Source organism: Pleurodeles waltl, chromosome 10, assembly GCF_031143425.1.
Source record: "Pleurodeles waltl isolate 20211129_DDA chromosome 10, aPleWal1.hap1.20221129, whole genome shotgun sequence".
Lineage (NCBI taxonomy): Eukaryota > Metazoa > Chordata > Amphibia > Caudata > Salamandridae > Pleurodeles > Pleurodeles waltl.
Window position 1 is genome coordinate 703,391,582 of NC_090449.1, and position 20,450 is coordinate 703,412,031.

The window sequence follows — 20,450 nt, forward strand, 5'->3', positions numbered from 1 at the left end:
ACATTTTTTGGGGGATTTTTTAAACACTCTGGCCCATATTTATACTTTTTTAGCACTGCATTGACATCATTTTTTGATGCAAAAGCGGCGCAAACCTGCAAAATACAATTGTATTTTGTAAGTTTGAGCCACTTTTGCGTTAAAAAGTGGTGCAAATGCGGCACTAAAAAGGTAGAAATATGGGCCTCAGTTGCCAAACTGTGTCATATGTGTCATTGTAGTGTAGTAAAACAGTAGATCATAGCTTTGGTGATTATTCTTGTCTGATCCGTCTATTTTATTGGGAGTGAAAAAACTGTTATTCTTTGGAGGGATATATGAAAGTGTTTGTTCAAGAGCTTAAATATGCAAATGACATCTAGGTATTCTTTTAATTTACTTACATTTTTATTCAGTCTGGATTGCGTAGCCAGAAAATAATGGATAGTGCTGCATCTCCTTTTTTTCCAAATGATGTGAAGATGCTACTGTTGCTTAGCCACTCTTCATCTCTCCCTACTCCCTCACAGCACCCACTAATGGAACCTGTAGTGCTTAAAACCTTCTCTTTCAATCACTAGGTCCTGCTTAGCTACATCAGCTGCTCTGGCCTGGAACAGTGAGAAAATGTGAGCGGCATGCTTCTGCCTGCTTGTCTGGATGTCTACTGCTGGAAAATACGAAATTGATTGTTTGAACTTTGTGGAAGATGGGGCTGAGGTTGAGTGAAGCTGAAAGGTGAGTGAATAACTCAAGAAAGGGGAGGTGTGCCATAGCACGCATGTGTGTCTAGATCCAAAGTGAGGGGAGGGGAGAAGAGACTCAAAACTCCAAACCCACACTAAAACTGGTGTAATATTGGGGAATGGTGTACTGAGAGATGTTGAATTCTGCTATACCCACCACCTGGTTGAAGTGATGATGGTCAGCACAATATGTTAGAATTTGCCAAGCTAAGCTGTGGTGTGTCTACGATTCCCACAGTTTCAAACAGATGAATACAAATACACAGTTTTTGATGCTGTGTCACACAAGGATTTGGTGGAAGAATCTTAAATAATTGTTAGATTAAGAAGATTGGTGATTCAAAATCATAGTGGTTACATCTGATTAAGGGCCTCATTTAGATTTTAGCTGACAGGGTACTCTGCCATAAATATGGTGGAGTAACCTTTATATTGAACTGATGGTTCATCTACCCTATTTAGAGTTAATCAGACTGTCCACCAGCAAATCCCCAGTTGGCTCCAATTTCAGAAACCTTACACCGACAGCCCAACAAACTAAGGGCCATCAGTGTAAGTTCCGTTGAGCACCCACCTATTTTCTGTTTAGGACCACAATAAAAACCTGGTGGTTCCAAACAGAAAGGAAAACACTCTCGGACAAAAACTCCGAAGGTTTCAGGACAATTAATTATTTTTTTTTTACAAAAAATCCACTTTGAGAGTTTTATTTAAAGGACCAAAGATATTTGCTGAGTGGCCACATTACATTGCCTTCAGAGGATCCGCCACTGTAGCTCCACATCAGAAGCAAAGAGATCGCCTCAATGGAGGCAGAGATTTCTTCGTATGGCAGGTGGAAATCACCAGAGAGGTGGAAGTTATGACCACTGAGATGGAGGGAGACGACAGACCAGCTGCCCTCTCTCAAAATAAGGCCCTAAGTCCCTTAGTAGGTAAAAAATTGAAAGCTTAATCCCTTTGGGTTTCATGCAACTGAAATACAAGTACAGGGGGCTAACCTATTGGCAATAAAAGAAAGTAGCTTGCACTTGCATTATGTGTGTGACAAGAAGGAGATGTATAATTTTGAATGACCTGCAATAAAAAGATCCTCTTGCTCTAAAGCAGATTTTATAACAGACAAGGCAACCATAACTGTTGACATATATCTAGTAATTGCTAGTACAAAATGCCCTCTGTTTAGCATTATCAACTAATTCACAATTGTGCCACTGTCAGACTGCTTTGGTGGAGGCAGAGCTCAGGGCCGAAAGAGGCTACTGGCAGCAATCATGATGGTTGAGATTGTTTGACACTGGGGAACCGGAACCTCAACTACAATGGATCTGCAAACTCAGCTGAGTACAATTCTTTGCATACTTGACTCTCAGGTTAATGAGGGTAAGCAGCTGCAGGATTCTCAGGGAGGTAGTGTGCAGGGCAAAAGTTCTGAGCTCAGCCATCAACCAGAAGACTCAATAAGATATTGCCTAACCCAGTGCTTGTCTTTATGGAAAAGACAGTACTTTTAATTTCACAGCAAAACTCAATACTGAACAGTTCAATTAATACAACGTACAGAGTTGCAGAATGCTACATTTTCTAGTGCAACAGTAACACAAGAAAATGGCCCCTAGACATGTGAATGCAACAGTGCTACTAATGAAATTGTCTTTTACTCCAAACAATTATCAGGAAAATGTTTCCTTGAAATAGCATTGTGGGTGACAGTGAAAAACCTGCTCGGTGCTCTCTTATTGGTGATACAAACAAAGGAAAATAGTGATCAAAAGTGTGTATCTAAAAACAGGGATAGCATGGCCTGTTCTAGGCTAATCAACAATATGGATAAGAGTCTGAAATATGGGGAATATCAGCTGGACTGTAGATATAAATGAACCAAAGTATCAACCTGAAAAAAGAAAAGACAGAGAAAGCAGGGATACAAGAAATGCTGTGTAAGGTACAAAAAGCATGTAAGGAAAAGTACTCACAGTAAAAACAGACCTTGGAAAAGACTGAAGAAAAATAGAAAAGGGGTATGAACCTTATGTGAAAAAAGCCATAATAGATGGTCAGATTAAAGAATAAACACTGTTTACCTCAAGGGATAATGGAAATGTTAGCAGTTTCTATGACATGACACCTGAGATTCAGAAGTGGAAATGAAGGAGAATACTAGGAAAAATGCATTTGAAAACCAAAATAGGGAAATCAGAAAACAGCTCTAATTACCTGAGCACAATTGTCTAAAACCCCGGGAGAAGGATGCTGTGAGTCAAATGGTGGTGTCCCCAAGCCAAGGGAGACGATGTGTGTAGCAGACCTCTCTCCACAAAAAAAGGGTCTCAAATCGGGAGAAAACCCAAGAAAATCAGACACAGCACGATGGAAGCAGCATCCTGAATGTGAAATAAACAGTGAGTGGAAAGTAAAGCAACCACTCGTTGGTTCCACATTTATGCTAGCTGTGTGGAAATGACAGTAGAACCACAAATGGGTGGTATCCAGGTTGCATGTTTAACTGTGTAGTAGAGAGAAAGACAGAATAGTGTGGCCATATTGAAGGGTTCAAGAACTATGGATCAAATGTAGTGAAAGAACTGCTGCTACCGCCAATATCACAGAATTGAAAGCAAAAGTGTGATTATTTTGGAATTCCTACAGGATACAAAAGTGTAAGAGTTAAAAAAGGAAAGTGACTGCTAGTTGGTTTCACATTAAAGTCAGTGTGAAAAAGCCATAAAAAGTGTGTGGCTTTCTGGATTTGTGGCCATCAGGGTGGTGGAGAGAAAGATAGGACACAAAGGTCCTAAATACAGTGACCATATTGGAGTGGTCAAAAGTTAAAGACCGAATGTGCATGGAGGAATGACACCCTCAATATCACAAAGTTGAAATTAAAAAAAAGTAACTTTAAGTGGAACTCTAGGGGATACAAAGGTATAAAAAGGTGTAAGAATGAAAATTAGAATAACCTAAAAATAGGAGGTACACTTGAGAATGAAAGTCAAGGTGTGAGGCAAGGAGAGAAATTACAATAAAAAAGTACCGGTACGGACCACATTAGAACTTGCCTGTGACAACACGTATTTACATTAATTTGCAGTTTACATTCCATACAATTTGGCAGTCCCCAGACGGAGACCATCAGTGTCTTTGTTTTCATTCTAGAGTCAAAGTGCATCCCAAAGTCTTTATCAAAAGATTGTGTCCAATCTTAATCTCCATCTGAGTTCCCATGCATTGAATAGATGCTGTATTTCCCCCCCCCCCACCGGTTCTTGATGACACTGATGATTTGCTACCTCATTTCATTCTCAGAATGTCCTTGTTTGATGTAGTGCTTCACTAAAATCAGGGGAGCACCCAGTTGAAAACATTTTATGCAGTTTATGACATTTTAAAAGTGTAAACAAATTAAATGATTTCATTTGACTTAGCTAGGTTGATTAATTGTGGGTAGGAAGATGAGCCTAAAATGATTACCCTTGAAATAGGTCTTACTAAATAAACACAGAAGAATCTAAAAGAAATAGCATAAAAGTGCAAATTATAGTGTTGTCAAAGGAAACCTTGTAAAACTAGCCAAAATACTAATATTTAAAGAGGTTAATGAAATGCAAATATTTCTAAAAGGGCAAGTAACTAATAACTTTTGAAACCAATCATGACGCTTGTATTTCCGTGTTTAGAATGACAATATTTTCCTAAATTCTAACACTACTCTGTTTTTTGGGCAACAACTGTAAGAAATTTGATTGTTTTATTATTCCTTGTTACAAATGCTACTGCATTTTCTGAGGAAATGACAGGGGATCAAGGTACTCATTCAGGTCCTGAGCAGAAAATTCAATGTATGAAGGAAGTACACATGGACATTGAGATACTTATTAACCATGAAGGAGGTGGTAACTTAAAGAGATGTCAAAGTTGCCTAAAAGTGGAGAAGACCAATAAGTAAAAAGGTAACAAATCAGGATACTCAAACCTGTAATCACCTTAATCCACTGCTTTATCGTACATTGGACTCGTGCATGTTTTAAGAAAGTTGTGCAAGCAAAACTATAATGGCGTGCAATGCATGTGTGCGTAATGTCCAGCTTAGAAAAGTGTACCATAACACACCTTGAGATATTAGTAGCACCCGCCAATCTGGTACTGACTGCCTACTTGCCAATGGATACCTACACAAAAAGTCACGGCAATCCCAAATAGAAATGAGTCCATACAGCTGTGTGCAGTAATTTCCCAATAAATTCCATATCATAAACATGACCAGTATACCAAATAGGAACTACTTAATCCCATGAAAATGTAGCAAATTCACCACAACATGCTACAAGTGGGTTCACACAGAATATACAACCAATCTTATCTCTAAACTGCAAACCTGGCAGAGATGTATGAAGGTCAAATGTCCCCTTGGTGTGTGTAATTTATGACAAACAATAGATTACACTTAACTGTAAAGTGTCAGGTTCCCTGTTTAATGCATATGTGCATATTATTGACATAGCATGTCAAAATAAACATATATGCACTTTCCAGTCACAATGACAGAAACACATATAAATATAGTGTAAGTGTCCAGTAACACGAGGAATGCTTGCAGCAAAATTAACATGTTTATCACAAATGTACAACACTAATGTATGCATTAAAAAAAATATCTAAAATATACAACTTGTGCTGGTCACTGTCACAAACGAGAGTAAGTGCATGGCACACACATTAGCATAAATACAATAATCAGCTAACAATTAGTAGCAATCAAAAAAGAAGGCTAGGACAAAGGTATTCTGAAAGTTAATGTTCTTTATCTTAAAGAGATAACTCTCTCAAAATATATGAAATAAATCTGGCAACAAAAAAACAGCTTAGGCTTTTTCCCATAAAGTCCGGAGACTGGGTTGCGTGCCCATTACTTGCCGTCTAATGTCACTGCTGAGATAAACCTCTTCTGTAAGAGGCATCTATGGGGCAGAGAGCCGGCACCTCAATGATTTTACTGGGGGAGGTCCATGGTTTTCGAAAGGGTGGGATTGCCTTTGGAAGAGGTGGGTTGGGATGTTGGAGGGTTGGGATGGGGTGTGGAAGTGATGCCAAGACGTTTGGATGGGGTAGAGTTAGTTTTGGCAGGGGTGGTCTGGGATGTGGGAGGAGTCAGGGCAAACATTAGGTTATCTTTGGAGAAACAGATAGGGTGTTCAGGAGGGATTTGGTCTTGATAAGTAAAGGGAGTGGCACTGTCTGTTGTGCATGTGTCTGTTGATGGTGTGGGTGCTTGAGGGGCTGGTTTGTCTGGTGTGTGTTTTGCTTTTTTGTTTTTTATAGGGTATCTGTGTGGGCATTTATGTATAGTATGTGTCTGTTGTAGAGGTGCTGTGTGTGGTTTTAGTGCCTCTGGATATACAGGTGCATGTCTGTGCTGTGGTGGGTGTGGTGTCTGAGGGTACGCTGGTGGTGATTGTGGGTGTTTCTGTCATGGTGAGTGTGGTGTCTGTAGCATGCTTGTGGTTGCAGTGGTGGTGGGGTGCATGTGCGTGCCTATGTTTCTTGCCATGGTTGTGTTTATGTGAGGATGTGCTGTTTGTGTGTTGGAATTGGTGCTTGTAAAGGTATGTGTGTGTGCTCTGGATATGGCTGGGAAGAAGGATTTCGGTTCGGGAAGGGGTGGGAGTTAGGGCACGAGGTTGGGATCGGTGGAAGTCTGCAGTCAGTGAGAACAGACCCTTGAATGACCACTGTAGGTCAGACAGGGCACAGTGAATGCTATCCAGGTAAGCTAGCATGTGGGTATTCTGACCAGCAAGCCCCTGGATGGCATTCAATAGTGTGATCTCGTCTACAGCGATAGTCTGCAAAAGATCAGCAGTTTCCTGATTGAGTGTATCTTGGGAAACTAGGGAAGGGGGTGATGCTTGCATTGAAGGTGATTCCACCCCTTTTAGGGGAGCGGCTATGGACAACTGGGATGGGAGCAAGAGGGAGGGTGGAGATTGAACCATGAGTGGTGGCTGATGATGCAGTTGGAATAGTCGCACTAGGGTCCACCACAACTAGGGCTGGTCATCTATGGAGGCCTCCGAAGATGATGATGAGTCACTTGTGGCCTCCGCACCAGTCCCCTCAGCCTATGTGGCACAGTGTCACTATCATTGCTTTCCTATGTGAACATAACCAAGGACACTTAAAGTCATTTGGTGTCTGTGTAACTCTGTCACAAATGTTGCTTCCTTCCTGTCTGGTTCGATTAGTATATTCTGGCATGAAAATTCATGTTGGTTGACACAGACTGTCTTTAGGAAGGGCAGAGGCTTCATGATGACCTGTTACTGTCTACATTAAATGAACAGACTTTTGCTATTGAGACATTTCTCAAACAGATTTCAGATAAGGAATTATGCCATTGTGCACATTTACCCAGTTGTTTGGTGCAGATGCTCATGATCAAATTCTCACTGTACCAACTTACCAATGTAAAGTCTGAAACAGCCTCACAAGTGCTTAGTTTGTCATGTCACCAGTAATAAGGCCTACATTACCTACTCACATCTGTGATGGAGCATCACACCTGAACCAATCCTCAAATGGGGCACGTTTGGTACAAATGTCCCTCATAACTTCGAGAAAGTGCAGGTATCCTTTTTTTTGCTTTGCATATGTCTGCTCAAAACAGTACTTAGCTTGTGATGAAGGATGTAGTGACATATGTTAGCACAAAAATACATTCCAAACACAGCATCAGGCATGTCTAAACAAATTACACCTCCAGAACCTTCATCTCCATTGGATGTGTGTCACCATCATGTTGATACCAAACAACATTGTTGTAAATAAAAAAAAACAAGATCAGCTACATACAATAACTTACCCCGTTGATGCTGCTGTTGGGCCCTCAACTGCCCATCTAGCTCCGGGATGCGGGCCATTAGGGGGCTCAGGCTGTGGTGCCTGTGTTTGCCTCATTGGGATGACTTGCAGAGCTGGACTTTAGCTGACATCCTGGTCTAGCTTTGGAGGTCCTTCCACCTCTACAAGTTATTCACAATGGCCTCCACAAATCCCTCTTCAGATGGGTGTTGACCAGTATGAAAGGGACAAAATAATAATAAAAGATGTTTTGAGTGATTTTGGTTGTCTGCAGTACAGTCACACGATTTAGTAGCAGCCCTCACAAGCAATCCCAGGACAGTCAGTACAGATTATCTACAAACATTTCAAAGTTCCTAAGAAACACTCATTTGTTATGATCTGTGGAATAGCCTCAACATTTTTTCCTCTTGTTAGCAATACAGACACTAACACCATCCAAGCAAGGGATAGGAAACTTGTCATGTAGTGAGACTCACTCCAGATTAGTACAACTCATTGTGAGCTACTAAAGGCTAAACAACCTGTACTTTATTTGCGCATAACCACAAGCACAGCTACATTTTCATCATGCCTAACCTTCTAAGAGTCAGAAACTATGGTTTGCACTCATTCAGTGCAGCATGGGAGGGCTGCTATGTATCAGTGAGAGCATGTTTTTGGGTGCTGTATGAACAAGTGTGTGTAGTAATGGGGCATACCTGTATGGATGATTGAGAGTATCTGTCATTGAGACTGACAGCCCAGAATTACCTTTCCCCATATGTGCCATTATGACATGTTTAAAACAAAAAAGATACTCCAATTTCCTAAATATGGCCTGTACATTCACTTGGGAGAACAGCATCAGACAAATTCATAACTTTGAAGATTCTACTTGGGATTTAGATTTCTACCATTTAAACTTGGCTGTATGTTTTCACTTAAACTAGTGAGACAGTGCTTTCTAGCCACTGGAAGAAAGGGGCTGTATTTTGGCATATTAAACTTGGAATTGTGAACATCATGCTCAAACACTAAATCAGACTCTGGCCCTCATTCCAACCCTGGCGGTCGGTGTTAAAGCGGCGGCTAACCCGCCAACAGGCTGGCGGTTAAAAAAATTGAATTCTGACCCTGGCGGAAACCGCCAACAGAGACCGCCACTTTAACACTCCGACCGCCACGGCGGGACAAACAAACAGCGCGGCGGTCACCGCCAACAGACATGCGGGAGACAATGTACCGCCCACCCTATCACAACACACCAATCTGCCACCTTTACCGGGGCGGTAGCCCCGCCGATAAAAACACGGCGGAAACAGACATTTCAAACCGAAAACGCTCACCTCCATACACCCCACGAGGAATCTGGACAGCATGGAATCCGAATTACACATCCTACCAGCTATTGTATTCCTGCTCCTCTACCAGGAGCACGAACGCCGGCGCAGAAGACAACGGTGAGTACTGCACTTACGACACAGGGGAGGGGGGAGGAGAAAATATTACGGGCTCACACATACGTGACACACCCACCCCCACCCCCACCCACTACAACACACACATCAATGCATAGCAATACATCACTGTTACAACCCCCAAGCCCCCCGAAATAATGCAAAGACAAAAGGAATAGATCATAAACAGTCGAATATATTGGATCATTGACTTATAAAAATATCACACATTTAAAACTAATATGTACATAAATATTAAAAGTCCGATAATTCTAGCTGTCATTGTCCGTGGACCACTGGGCCCAAATCACATGGGCAAGGCCCACACAAGATACCTGACCTAAACAGAGAGAACACTGCAGGGGCATCAGATAGAAAAACTACAGGCACCTCAGGGGGAAGGGAAGGGGGGGCACCTCAGCCACATGAGTACATAACGCCAGATCCACGAGGGGCCTCCATGCCCACTGTCCCATCCTGGGGAGTGCAAAGCCACAGTCTCACAAGTCTCTACAGTGGGTGGGTTGCCCACTGTTCCATCCTGGGGAGTGCAAAGCCACAGTCTCACAAGTCCCTACAGTGGGTGGCTTGCCCACTGCCATATCCTGGGGAGTGCAAAGCCACAGTCTCACAAGTCCCTACAGTGGGTGGCTTGCCCACTGCCATATCCTGGGGAGTGCAAAGCCACAGTCTCTCAAGTCTCTACTGTGTGTGGCCTGCCCACTGTCCCATCCTGGGGAGTGCGAAGCCACAGTCTCACAAGTCTCTACAGTGGGTGGCTTGCCCACTGCCATATCCTGGGGAGTGCAAAGCCACAGTCTCTCAAGTCTCTACAGTGGGTGGGTTGCCCACTGTCCAATCCTGGGGAGTGCAAAGCCACAGTCTCTCAAGTGGATAACAGTCTCCACTGGTACTGGAGGGGGACTAGTGCCCAGAGTGCTTCGTGCAGCCCTGCCCGACACAGATGCTGGCCTGCCCCTTCCACCAAGGGGCCAGTGGTGCTTGAGATGAAGGGCCCTGTTCAACGTGCTTGAGACGGCGGTGCCCAGTTCAGCGGTGCTTGAGACGGCGGTGCCCTGTTCAGCGGTGCTTGAGACGGCGGTGCCCAGTGGAGCGGTGCTTGAGATGAAGGGCCCAGCGGAGCAGTGCCTGAGATGAAGGGCCCAGCGGAGCGGTGCTTGAGATGAAGGGCCCAATTCAGCGGTGCTTGAGATGAAGGGCCCAGCGGAGCGGTGCTTGAGACGGCGGTGCCCAGCAGAGCGGTGCTTGAGATGAAGGGCCCAGCGGAGCGGTGCTTGAGGTGAAGGGCCCAGCGGAGCGGTGCTTGAGATGAAGGGCCCAGCGGAGCGGTGCTTGAGATGAAGTGCCCAATTCAACGGTGCTTGAGATGAAGGGCCCAATTCAGCGGTGCTTGAGATGAAGGGCCCAGTTCAGCGGTGCTTGAGACGACGGTGCCCAGTTCAGTGGTGCTTGAGACGGCGGTGCCCAGTTCAGCAGACGTGTACATGGTAGTGGGGGTGGTGACTGCACATGGGCAGAGTGTTCTGGTGGGTGTGCTGGTGATGGACGTAGTGGCTGAAGATGTTGTGCATGCAAGTGTGAGTGGAGACGTCACAGGGAGGGAGGAGGGAGACGAGGAGGAGGGGGACACAGTGGAGGCAGTGGCTGTTGGTATGTCTGCATGTGGATGTTGCTTATGTGAATGCTTGTGTGATGTGTGGTGCTTATGTCTGGATGAGCTACCCTTGTGTGTTGAGGTGTGTGCAGGCTGGTCTGTAGGTGTGTCTGGGATAGGCAGAGGTACAGGGGATTGGGTCTGGGTGGAGGAAGTTGGAGGGCGGAGGCTAGAGACAGGGACAATTGCTGCCGTCAGTGCTGAGGCCAGAGCGTTGAACAATCGCTGATGGGCAGCCTGACCCGAATGAATGCCCTCCAGGTATGCATTACTCCGGTGCACCTCCCTTTCTACACCCTGGATGGCATTCAAAAGGGTAGACTGCCCAACAATGAGCGTCCTCAGGAGGTCAATGACCTCCTCACTGAGGGCAGCAGGGGTGACTGGGGCAGGGCATGAGGTGCCTGGGGCGAAGGAGATGCCCACCTTCCTGGGTGAGCGGGCACGGGGCGAAGGCTGAGGGGCTGCTGGGAGGGCGGTGCTGGTGCGCTGGGTGGCGGCTGTACCTGTTGTTGCCGGGGGCACATATGTTGCCGCCACCACAAGGGAGCTCCCTTCAGAGGACGAGTCGCTGCCTCTGACATCAGCACGAGTCCCCGCTGTGGAGCTCCCCTCGCCCTCCGTCTCACTGGTGAAATCCGACTCAGTTGCATGGCCCGCCATGGCCATGTGAGATGTAGCTCCCTCGTGCTCCGATGCCACTTCTCCTCCACCTGATGATGCTGATGCACACATGAACAGGAAGACCACAAAAAAGGGGGGGGGAGAAATGAAGACATGTTGAGTGCATGGATTACCGCTACAGTTGGCGGACAAGACAGACACAGAAGCCCCCTGCACTACGCCGGGCACTTGGGGTCCACTACGCAATCCGTGGGACATGGCCTACAAGCCTATCAACGACAACTGCACACATAGATGAGACAGGGCCATGGATACCTGAACTTGGCACCCTACAGAGGTGGGGGGCGGGGGCACAGGGCCATGCCTTACGGAGGGGCCTAGCCTACAGAATTCGCCCTGGCCTAGGGAGACCCACAGCTCTCCTCCCCCACCCAGACACCTCCACTGCGCGCAAAGTCACCAGAATGAGAGTGTACTCACCCCCTTGTGTCTGCTGTGATGTCCTCACGCGCCCATCCTAATCGGGGTAGGCCACCGCCAGGATCCGGGACATCAGGGGGGTCAATTGACAACTGGCACCCCTCTGACGTTGGGAGGCCATCCCCAGCAGAGCCTCCGCCGTCTTCCTGCTCCCGCGGCGGATGTCCTCCCACCTCTTCCGGCAGTGGGTGCCCCGTCTGTTGTGGACCCCCAGGGTCCGGATGTCCTTGGCGATGGCACGCCAAATCACGATTTTCTGGTGGGCGCTGACCTATGTGACATATACAGGGAGAGAAAATTGTCATCACCTTCTGCATGCTCAATGTGAGTGGCCCCCCATCCCCACCCTTGCCATGTGGCACATGCTCTCATCTGTCGTCTGATGCATGACTCAATCGCTCCCCTCCCCACCATCTTTCATCCACCCGACTCAACTCAGGCATTGCCCACAAAGCATGGTCCCAGTGTACTTACCTGTTGGTCTGGAGGACCGTAGAGTAGCGCATACTGGGGGAGGACCCCATCCACGAGTTTCTCCAATTCTTCAGAAGTGAAGGCAGGGGCCCTTTCCCCAGTCGCAGCAGCCATTGTCTCTTCCAGACCGAGGTCACAGCAGCACTTGCAGTGTAGGTCCTCTCCTGTGGAAGATCAGGTATCGAGTGATTAAGCTGATAGAAAATGGCGGTCACGCCCGCGGCGGTGCGTACCGCGGCGGTGCGTACCGCGACCGCCGGCGCACATCGTCATTGGCTCCTGAAACCCATAGGATTCAATGTAAACCAATGCAGCTTTGCGCCGCGGTCTTCGACCGCCTACCGCCACGGTGTGCCACGCCAGCGCAATGACCTCACATCCCATTGTCACACTTCACAGGTCAGGCAGCCGCCATTTCAAGGGCCCACATGGCTTAATTTCTACTGCGTCACACATACCTAGGCCTTTCCTCAACACTCATACACACCATTCAATGCATAGTGAATCGTGTTGTGTGCAAGCTGTGGGAACGTATCTGTGGGTTGATTGACTCTGTGCTCGCTGTTGTCCTTCCTAGGCACCGTCCGCTTGGCAATGCGAGGAGATGGAGGAATCTTCCCGTGTACAGACCGCTGGTGGACCTGTCGACAATGGAGGAACGACATGTCATTCTGACATACAGGCTTGACCGAGCCACTATACATGAACTGTTTGCCCAGCTGGAATGTCCTGATGTCACCCATCCGCCAACCCACAGGGATCCCCCCTCTAGTGCAGGTGCTGTCAGTATGCCATTTCTTAGCAAGTGGGTCATTTCAAACAACAGTGGCCATATCATCAGGGATGTCTCAACCTATGTTTTCCAAGGTGTTGTCCAGAGTGTTGTCTGCCCTGCTCAAACACATGCGGAGCTACATCGTTTTCCCTGAGGTGGGGGATTTGCCTACAGTGAAGGGTGACTTCTATGCCCTTGGACATATCCCCAACATCATAGGTGCCATTGATGGGACCCATGTGGCTTTGGTACCCCCCAGAGAAAGTGAACAGGTGTACAGGAACAGGAAAAGCTATCATTCGATGAATGTACAGATGGTCTGTTTGGCAGACCAGTACATCTCCCATGTTAATGCCAAGTTCCCTGGCTCTGTGCATGACGCCTACATCCTGCGCAATAGCAGCATCCCGTATGTGATGGGGCAACTCCAGAGGCACCGTGTGTGGCTATTAGGGGACTCTGGTTACCCCAACCCTTCCTGGCTATTGACCCCAGTGAGGAATCCCAGGACCAGGGCAGAGGAACGGTACAATGAGGCCCATGGGCGGACTAGGAGGGTGATCGAGCGAACCTTCGGCCTCCTGAAGACCAGGTTCCGCTGCCTCCATATGACTGGTGGATCCCTAATGTACTCACCAAAGAAGGTGTGCCAAATCATCGTTGCCTGCTGTATGCTTCACAACCTGGCTTTGCGCCGCCAGGTGCCTTTTCTGCCGGAGGATGGTCCAGATGGTGGTGTTGTAGCAGCTGTGGAGCCTGTGGAGAGTGAAGGAGAGGAAGCCGAAGAGGACGACATAGACAACGGGAACACAGTAATAGAGCAATACTTTCAGTGACAGACAGGTAAGAGTACACACCGGCATATTACATTTACTTAAAGACTCCTACCTCTCTACTGTCTGACTTTTTCCCCCAGTGTATGGTAACTGTGTTGTGACTTTCCCTTCCGTTTTCAGCGCTGTGGACCCCACTGCGTGACATCTGCTTAGTTTCCCCATGGACTACAGCTGTTTGACAGCGTTTTTTTGGCATCACTATGTGAATAACAATTTTGGCACTGTCATGTCTAATACATTTGTTAAAATCACAGACAGACTCCAGATTGTTTATGTGCAATAAGTGTGTTTATTCAAGTGCTCTAATTTGGATGGGTGGTAGCAAATCGGTGAGGGGTGATGGTGGAGGATTGTCCATGGCAGAGTCCAGACTATCAGGTTCACAGGTGCATTGTCCAAATGCCTGTGGGAAGTGGAGCAGGGGCAGTTTAAGGTTGGACAGGGTGACAATGTGGGAAAGTGGGATGACAATCAGGGCGGTATCCTTTGCTGGCGGGGGTCTTGACATATTACTCTGTCTTCTTCCTGGATCTCAGGGCCCGCTTGCGGGGTGGTTCTCCTTCTGCAGGGGGTGGGGTTCTGGTGGCCTGTTGGTCTTCTGTCGAGGCCTCCTGTCCACTAGCGCCGGCGGAGGTGGTTGCCAGTTCTTGGTCCATGCTAGTGTCAGGGGCCCTTTGAGGTGCCAGAGTGGTCCGCAATGTGGAGATTAACTCATTCAGGGCCACTACGATGGTACCCATGGCGGTACTGATGTTTATCAGTTCCTCCCTGAACCCCATATACTGTTGTTCCTGCAGAAGCTGGATTTCCTGAAACCTGGCCAGGACCGTCGCCATCGTCTCCTGGGAGTGGTGGTATGCTCCCATGATGGAGGAGAGGGCCTCGTGGAGAGTGGGTTCCCTAGGCCTGTCCCCCCCCCTGTCGCACAGCTGCCCTCCCAGTTCCCCTGTTTCCTTGGGCCTCCGTCCCCTGGACCGTGTGCCCACTACCACTGCCCCCAGGTCCCTGTTGTTGTTGGGGTGGTGGGTTAGCCTGGGTTCCCTGTAGTGGTGGACACACCACTGATTGACGTGTCCTGGGGACAGAGGTATGGGCCCGCTGGGTGGGTGCTGTGCTGGTGTTCCCAGAGGGGTGAAGGTCTGCTGTGGCCTGTGCCTGTCTGAGGGGAACCAACTGTCCAGAGGTCCCTGATGGACCGGGCTGGTCATCTAGATCCAGGGAGACAGAGCTGCTGTCATCACTGTGGGCCTCTTCTGGGGGTGGAGGGGACATTTGTGGACCCTCCTGCGCGGTGACCTGGCATTCGGGTCCTGCAGGGGTATAAAAGTATGGTTATTACTTCTGTGTGTGCCAATGGCGTGCAATGGGTGGGTGCCCGTGTACCCCAGTGCTGGCATTCCTTTGTGGGGGCTGTTGTGACGGTGTTTTGGGGGGGGGTGATGGGTACGTGCATTGGGCATGCTTTGGTGATGGGTGTCCATGCTTTGGGGCCACATGCAGGGCTAAGCTTTGGGATGGGTGGGTTGTGATGGTGAGACATTTGCAAGGGGTAGTTGTGAAGGGGGTGAGGGTGGGGGTATGAGTTGGCATGCAGGTGGGGTGGGGGGGATGAAGTAGTGAAGATGAGACTTACCAGAGTCCATTCCTCCGCCTACTCCTGCGAGGCCCTCAGGATGCACGATGTTCAAGACTTGCTCCTCCCATGTTGTAAATTCGGGGGGAGGAGGTGGGGGTCCGCCGCCAGTCCGCTGTACCACGATGTTGTGCCTTGATACCATGGAACGCACCTTCCCCCGTAGGTCGTTCCACCTCTTCCTGATGTCATCCCGATTTCTTGGGTGCTGTCCCACAGTGTTGACCCTGTCCACTATTCTTTGCCATAGCTCCATCTTCCTGGCAATGGTGGTGTGCTGCACCTGTGTCCCGAACAGCTGGGGCTCTACTCGTAGTATTTCCTCCACCATGACCCTGAGTTCAGCATCTGAGAACCTGGGGTGTCTTTGAGGTGCCATGGGGTGGTGTGGATGATGTGTGGGGTGGAGTGTGTAGTGATAGGTGGGGTGCTATTTAGTGGTGTGTTGTGTGAGGTGCGTGGAAGTTCTGTGGGTATTGGTATGGTGTGCCTGTGGATGCTTGTTTGTAGATTGTGGTGTCTCTCTCTGGTCTTCGTTCGAAATTTCTGGTCGTAAGGGTTTGTGGGTGATGTGGGTGTGTGTTTTATAATGTATTGGGTGTGTGGGAGTGGTGTGTGTATGTGTATCAGGTGTGTGTATTTCGAATTGTCCAATGTGGTAGTGTTTTGTAGGTGTATGTGTATTTCGACCGCGGCGGTATGTACCGCCAATAGAATACCGCGGTTGAAAGACCGCCGCGTGGATTCGTGGGTCGTAATGGCATGGGCGTATTTCTGTTGGCGTGACGGTGGAGGTTTGGTCATCGCCAGTTTATCGCTGACCTTTGGTGTGGCGGACTTTTGTGGATGGCGGTATTTTAGCGGTTTGCCTAGTGTGGGTCAGAATGACCGTGGCGGTTTACCGCGACCGTGGCGGTGTTATGGCGGTCTTCTGTCTGGCGGTAAGCGCCTTTGACCGCCGAGGTTTGAATCACCACCTCTGTGTCTTAAATTGTCAGAACTCTTTCATTGCTTCTGCACTTCACTGTAGTGTATCCATACCACAAAATAGATATTATTCATCAAAACTTGCTCAGTGATAAACAGAGACAAAGTTTCAATGCATATTGTTTCATTTAAAACCTGAATGCAAAGTATAAGGCTGGCTGTCATCATATTATTTTTCCCAGCTTCTGAGTCAGACAAGGAGACGGTTTCAAATGCTGCAACAAATACATCTTAAACTGACACCAGAGTTAATTAATGGGCTTGTATAAAGGACAAGACGAGCAGGGAGCACTGTGATGGAGTATATCATCTGTGCTGCATTTTATGGCATTTGTAGCAAATCAATACGGTTTAAGCGTTGACCTAGGTCATTTCAGGATTAAGTAACAGAGCATGATTTGAAGACAAGTCTGTTACTTAAGCAAAGCAGTGTAGATCAAGTTACTCATTCGGCATATAATGGCACCTTTGATCTTGTCACAGGAGAATGACAAAGGGCTTGATGGTGCCTTGAGCATTAGAATATGTTATTCCTAACGTTAATGAACAGCCTCAGAGAGCTAAAACACATTTAATAGGACGAGGTATTTAAAAGTCCTGCAAACAAACATCCTTGATAACATAGAGTTTGTTTTCTGAAGTCTGAATACTTATTAAATAAATGAAACTCTTAAGTTTGACTGCAGAAGTAGTTTTAAAGTATTAGGCCCGTGGCAGTAGTAGTAAGTTGACAGCACTTACAGGGGGACTGCAATTCTGCAGGGTACAGTTTGCACCCATCGAAAGAAATGTTAAAGGACAAACATTTGTATAGAGGTTTGGGAGTCAGAAAACCTGTTTCGAATATTTTCCAAAACCTAAATTAACCTTGGTCCTTTGAAAAAAGAATATGCAATTAGTTTCAAAGTTAAGAAAAAGTGTTTGACCACTAGTTATCTATGCAATGTTAAAAGTTCTTGAAAGCGGAATGGTTGTCTCCAATAGAGTGTTGACACTGAGGAACCCTCAAGTCATTTCAAGAAGCAAATTGAGCACAGAACCACGTGTATTAATTATTTGTGAGGCATAATCTCAACAGTGGCTCAATCACAAACAATAGCATAATTGGAGGAGTAGTGATTAAAGAATATAAGGGTCGACAGTAAACCGCATTGTTCACGGTAAGTGGATCAATTTTTTGATATTTTTCATATGAAGACACCCCTTTCCACTCGTTATGAAGCATTATGTGTAACATAGTTTCTCTTTATTTCAACTTAAGATGAAGAAAATGTATAAACTACGATAAGAACAATTCAGCAAGATATACGTTTGTGTATCAGACAACCAAATGACTGTTAAATAGTGATGTGATATTCACACTCATGCCTACATAATTTCTTTGGTAATGTTGGCTAAGTGCCGAACTTTTAATTGTTAAGGTTAACAGAACAGTCCTCACTACAATATTCCTGCTATATTAAACGTCATATAATTAGCAAGGGCTAAGTGTCCCTTGGTGTGATATTCACACTCAATGGCCCACAGCTATTCAGACAATTTCAGCTGAGTGCCCATATTTTGCAGAAGTCAATAAGACAGTACTCACACCAATGTTATTTAATGATCGTATACATGCACTTGACACTAGCTCTATATGTTATTAACTGTCACTTTGGTCATTATCTATTTGAAGATCCTTCTTGCAGACAACTGAGTATTGTGTATAATATCACTCCTTAAGCTTAAGTTATCTTTCCTGAGAACAAAGGGCCATATTTATACTTGTGTTGTGCTGAATTTACATCATTTTTCAAATTCAATGCAAAACTAACTCCATATTTATACTTTGGCGCTAGACCTGTCTAGCGCCAAATTTATGGAGTTAAAGTAATTTTTTGGACGTGGAAACCTACTTTGCGTCAATGAGATGCAAAGTAGGTGTTCCCATGAAAAAAATTACTCTATTGTCTTAGCACCATTTTTATACCCACGTGCTAAAATCACGCACTGGGGAGGAGGGATCAATTAATGGTGCAAATCTTGCTTTGCACCATTATTTAACACCTGGGTCAGAGCAGGCGTTGGGGGACCTGTGGTCCACTTTCCATGGTGGAACACCATGGGATAAGCCCACAGGTGCCCTCTCCAGGCCCTAGGGACACCCCCATCTACAGCAGAAGGACAGTGCAGGATGGGGGACCCCATCCCAGGTAAGTATAGGTAAGTACAGGTAAGTATTTTTTTAAAGTGTGATTGGGGGCCCTGAAATGGGCCCCCCTACATGGCAGTGGTTGCAATGGCCATGCCCATGGGACCCTGGTCCCCTGTGCTGGCCATTACGGTGGTGGGCATGACACCTGTCTTTTCTAAGACAAGAGTCATGTGGTATGGATGGTTTTGTGTCAGAAATTGACTCCAGGCAGGTTAGAGTAATTTTTTGACGCTAACCTGCCTAATGTCATTTTGTGGTGCAAAACCCCCTTCTTCCATACCGCCAGCCCCACCTGACTAACATCATTTTTTTTTTTTACGTAGCCTACCCTATGCTCCGGCTTGCATCATTCCATAAAGATGGTGCGTGGCTGGTGCACAGAAATGGTGCAGGCCGGTGCTAAACCTTTTGGTGCGAAACTGCGTTAGTGCAGTTTTGTACCAAAAAGTATACATCAGGGCCAAAGTGTCCTTAATTTTCATTACGTTATTTATAAATGTACATGCATTTCCTCATCCCCATTTACCCAAACAGAACCATAGTATGTAGTTGTATTATGAATTCAGATTCTAGACGGCAAAGTTTCAACCTTTGATTGCCACCTCTCTCATGCTAGGAAAGATGGGCTGTACCATAATATCTAATTTTCCAACTATTCTCATGTTTTTGACATTAGTGTTTTGCAATTACATAACTTGTATCTTTATTTTGAACAGCCAGTATGTGTTCTAATATCTCCTTCCTGAGAGAGCACGTTGTGCTGGCCACATATTTGAGGCCACATTCACATTCAACAACATAGACACAAATTATGTTTCACACGTAATCTTTTGGATGATGACAATGCTCCTACTTTTGAATTCACATATTGTTATCATATTTCTTCCAGTTTTCAACACTTTACATTTATTGTATTTGATGAAACCCTTTTTCTCAGTTTCTAACCAAGTCTATGGTTTCTTGTCCTCAAAGTGACTTCTGACAAGTCTATTCGTAAGTGATGTCACTTTCCTGTCTGTTACTTGTGGTCTCAAACCAATCCTTCTTGAAATATCTGGATTATTAGTTATAAGATTCCAATGCTTGTTAAATATTCTGAAGATGTCCTGACTTTCCTTGCTGTATGTAAGAATTATTCTGATCCCATCCTCTTTGTCAGTGCATCTGTTGGAAAATGGGTTATTGGTAGGGCAGGTAGGTACCTACACCTAGCAACAAGCTACTAACCTCCACCTAGGTACAGTTAGGTCTCAGTAAATTAATCCCAGCTCAACCCTTGGTAGCTTGGCAACGAGCGTCAAGGCTTAACTTAGGAGACAAAGTGTAAAGCATTCAAATATCACAAAACAGTAATTAAATAAAACACAGGAAACAGTTTAAAAATCCAAAACCAATTTATAAAAATAGTTTATATTTATCTTTAAAATGACACAAAAACAATTAAAATCGGTTCAGGGGAACCGGAGATATGAATTTTTAAAGAATTATTACTTTTCTAGCGCTTAGAAACAAAAAGCGCCAATCGGGTCATCTGGTTGCACCTCGACCGGGGCAAAGTCAAACTTTCAGGCCGACCGCGATGGAGCCCTGCTCGGCTACAGGTCGCGGGAGGCCTCGGTTAAAAAGTTACCTTCTGACTTAGTCTTTATTTTGAAGTTTTTCTTCACCGGGACGAACCTGCCAGTTGAATCCGACCTCCTGGAGCCCTTGTCCGGATACGCGATGTGGGTTTCCTCGGTGGAGACTTTTA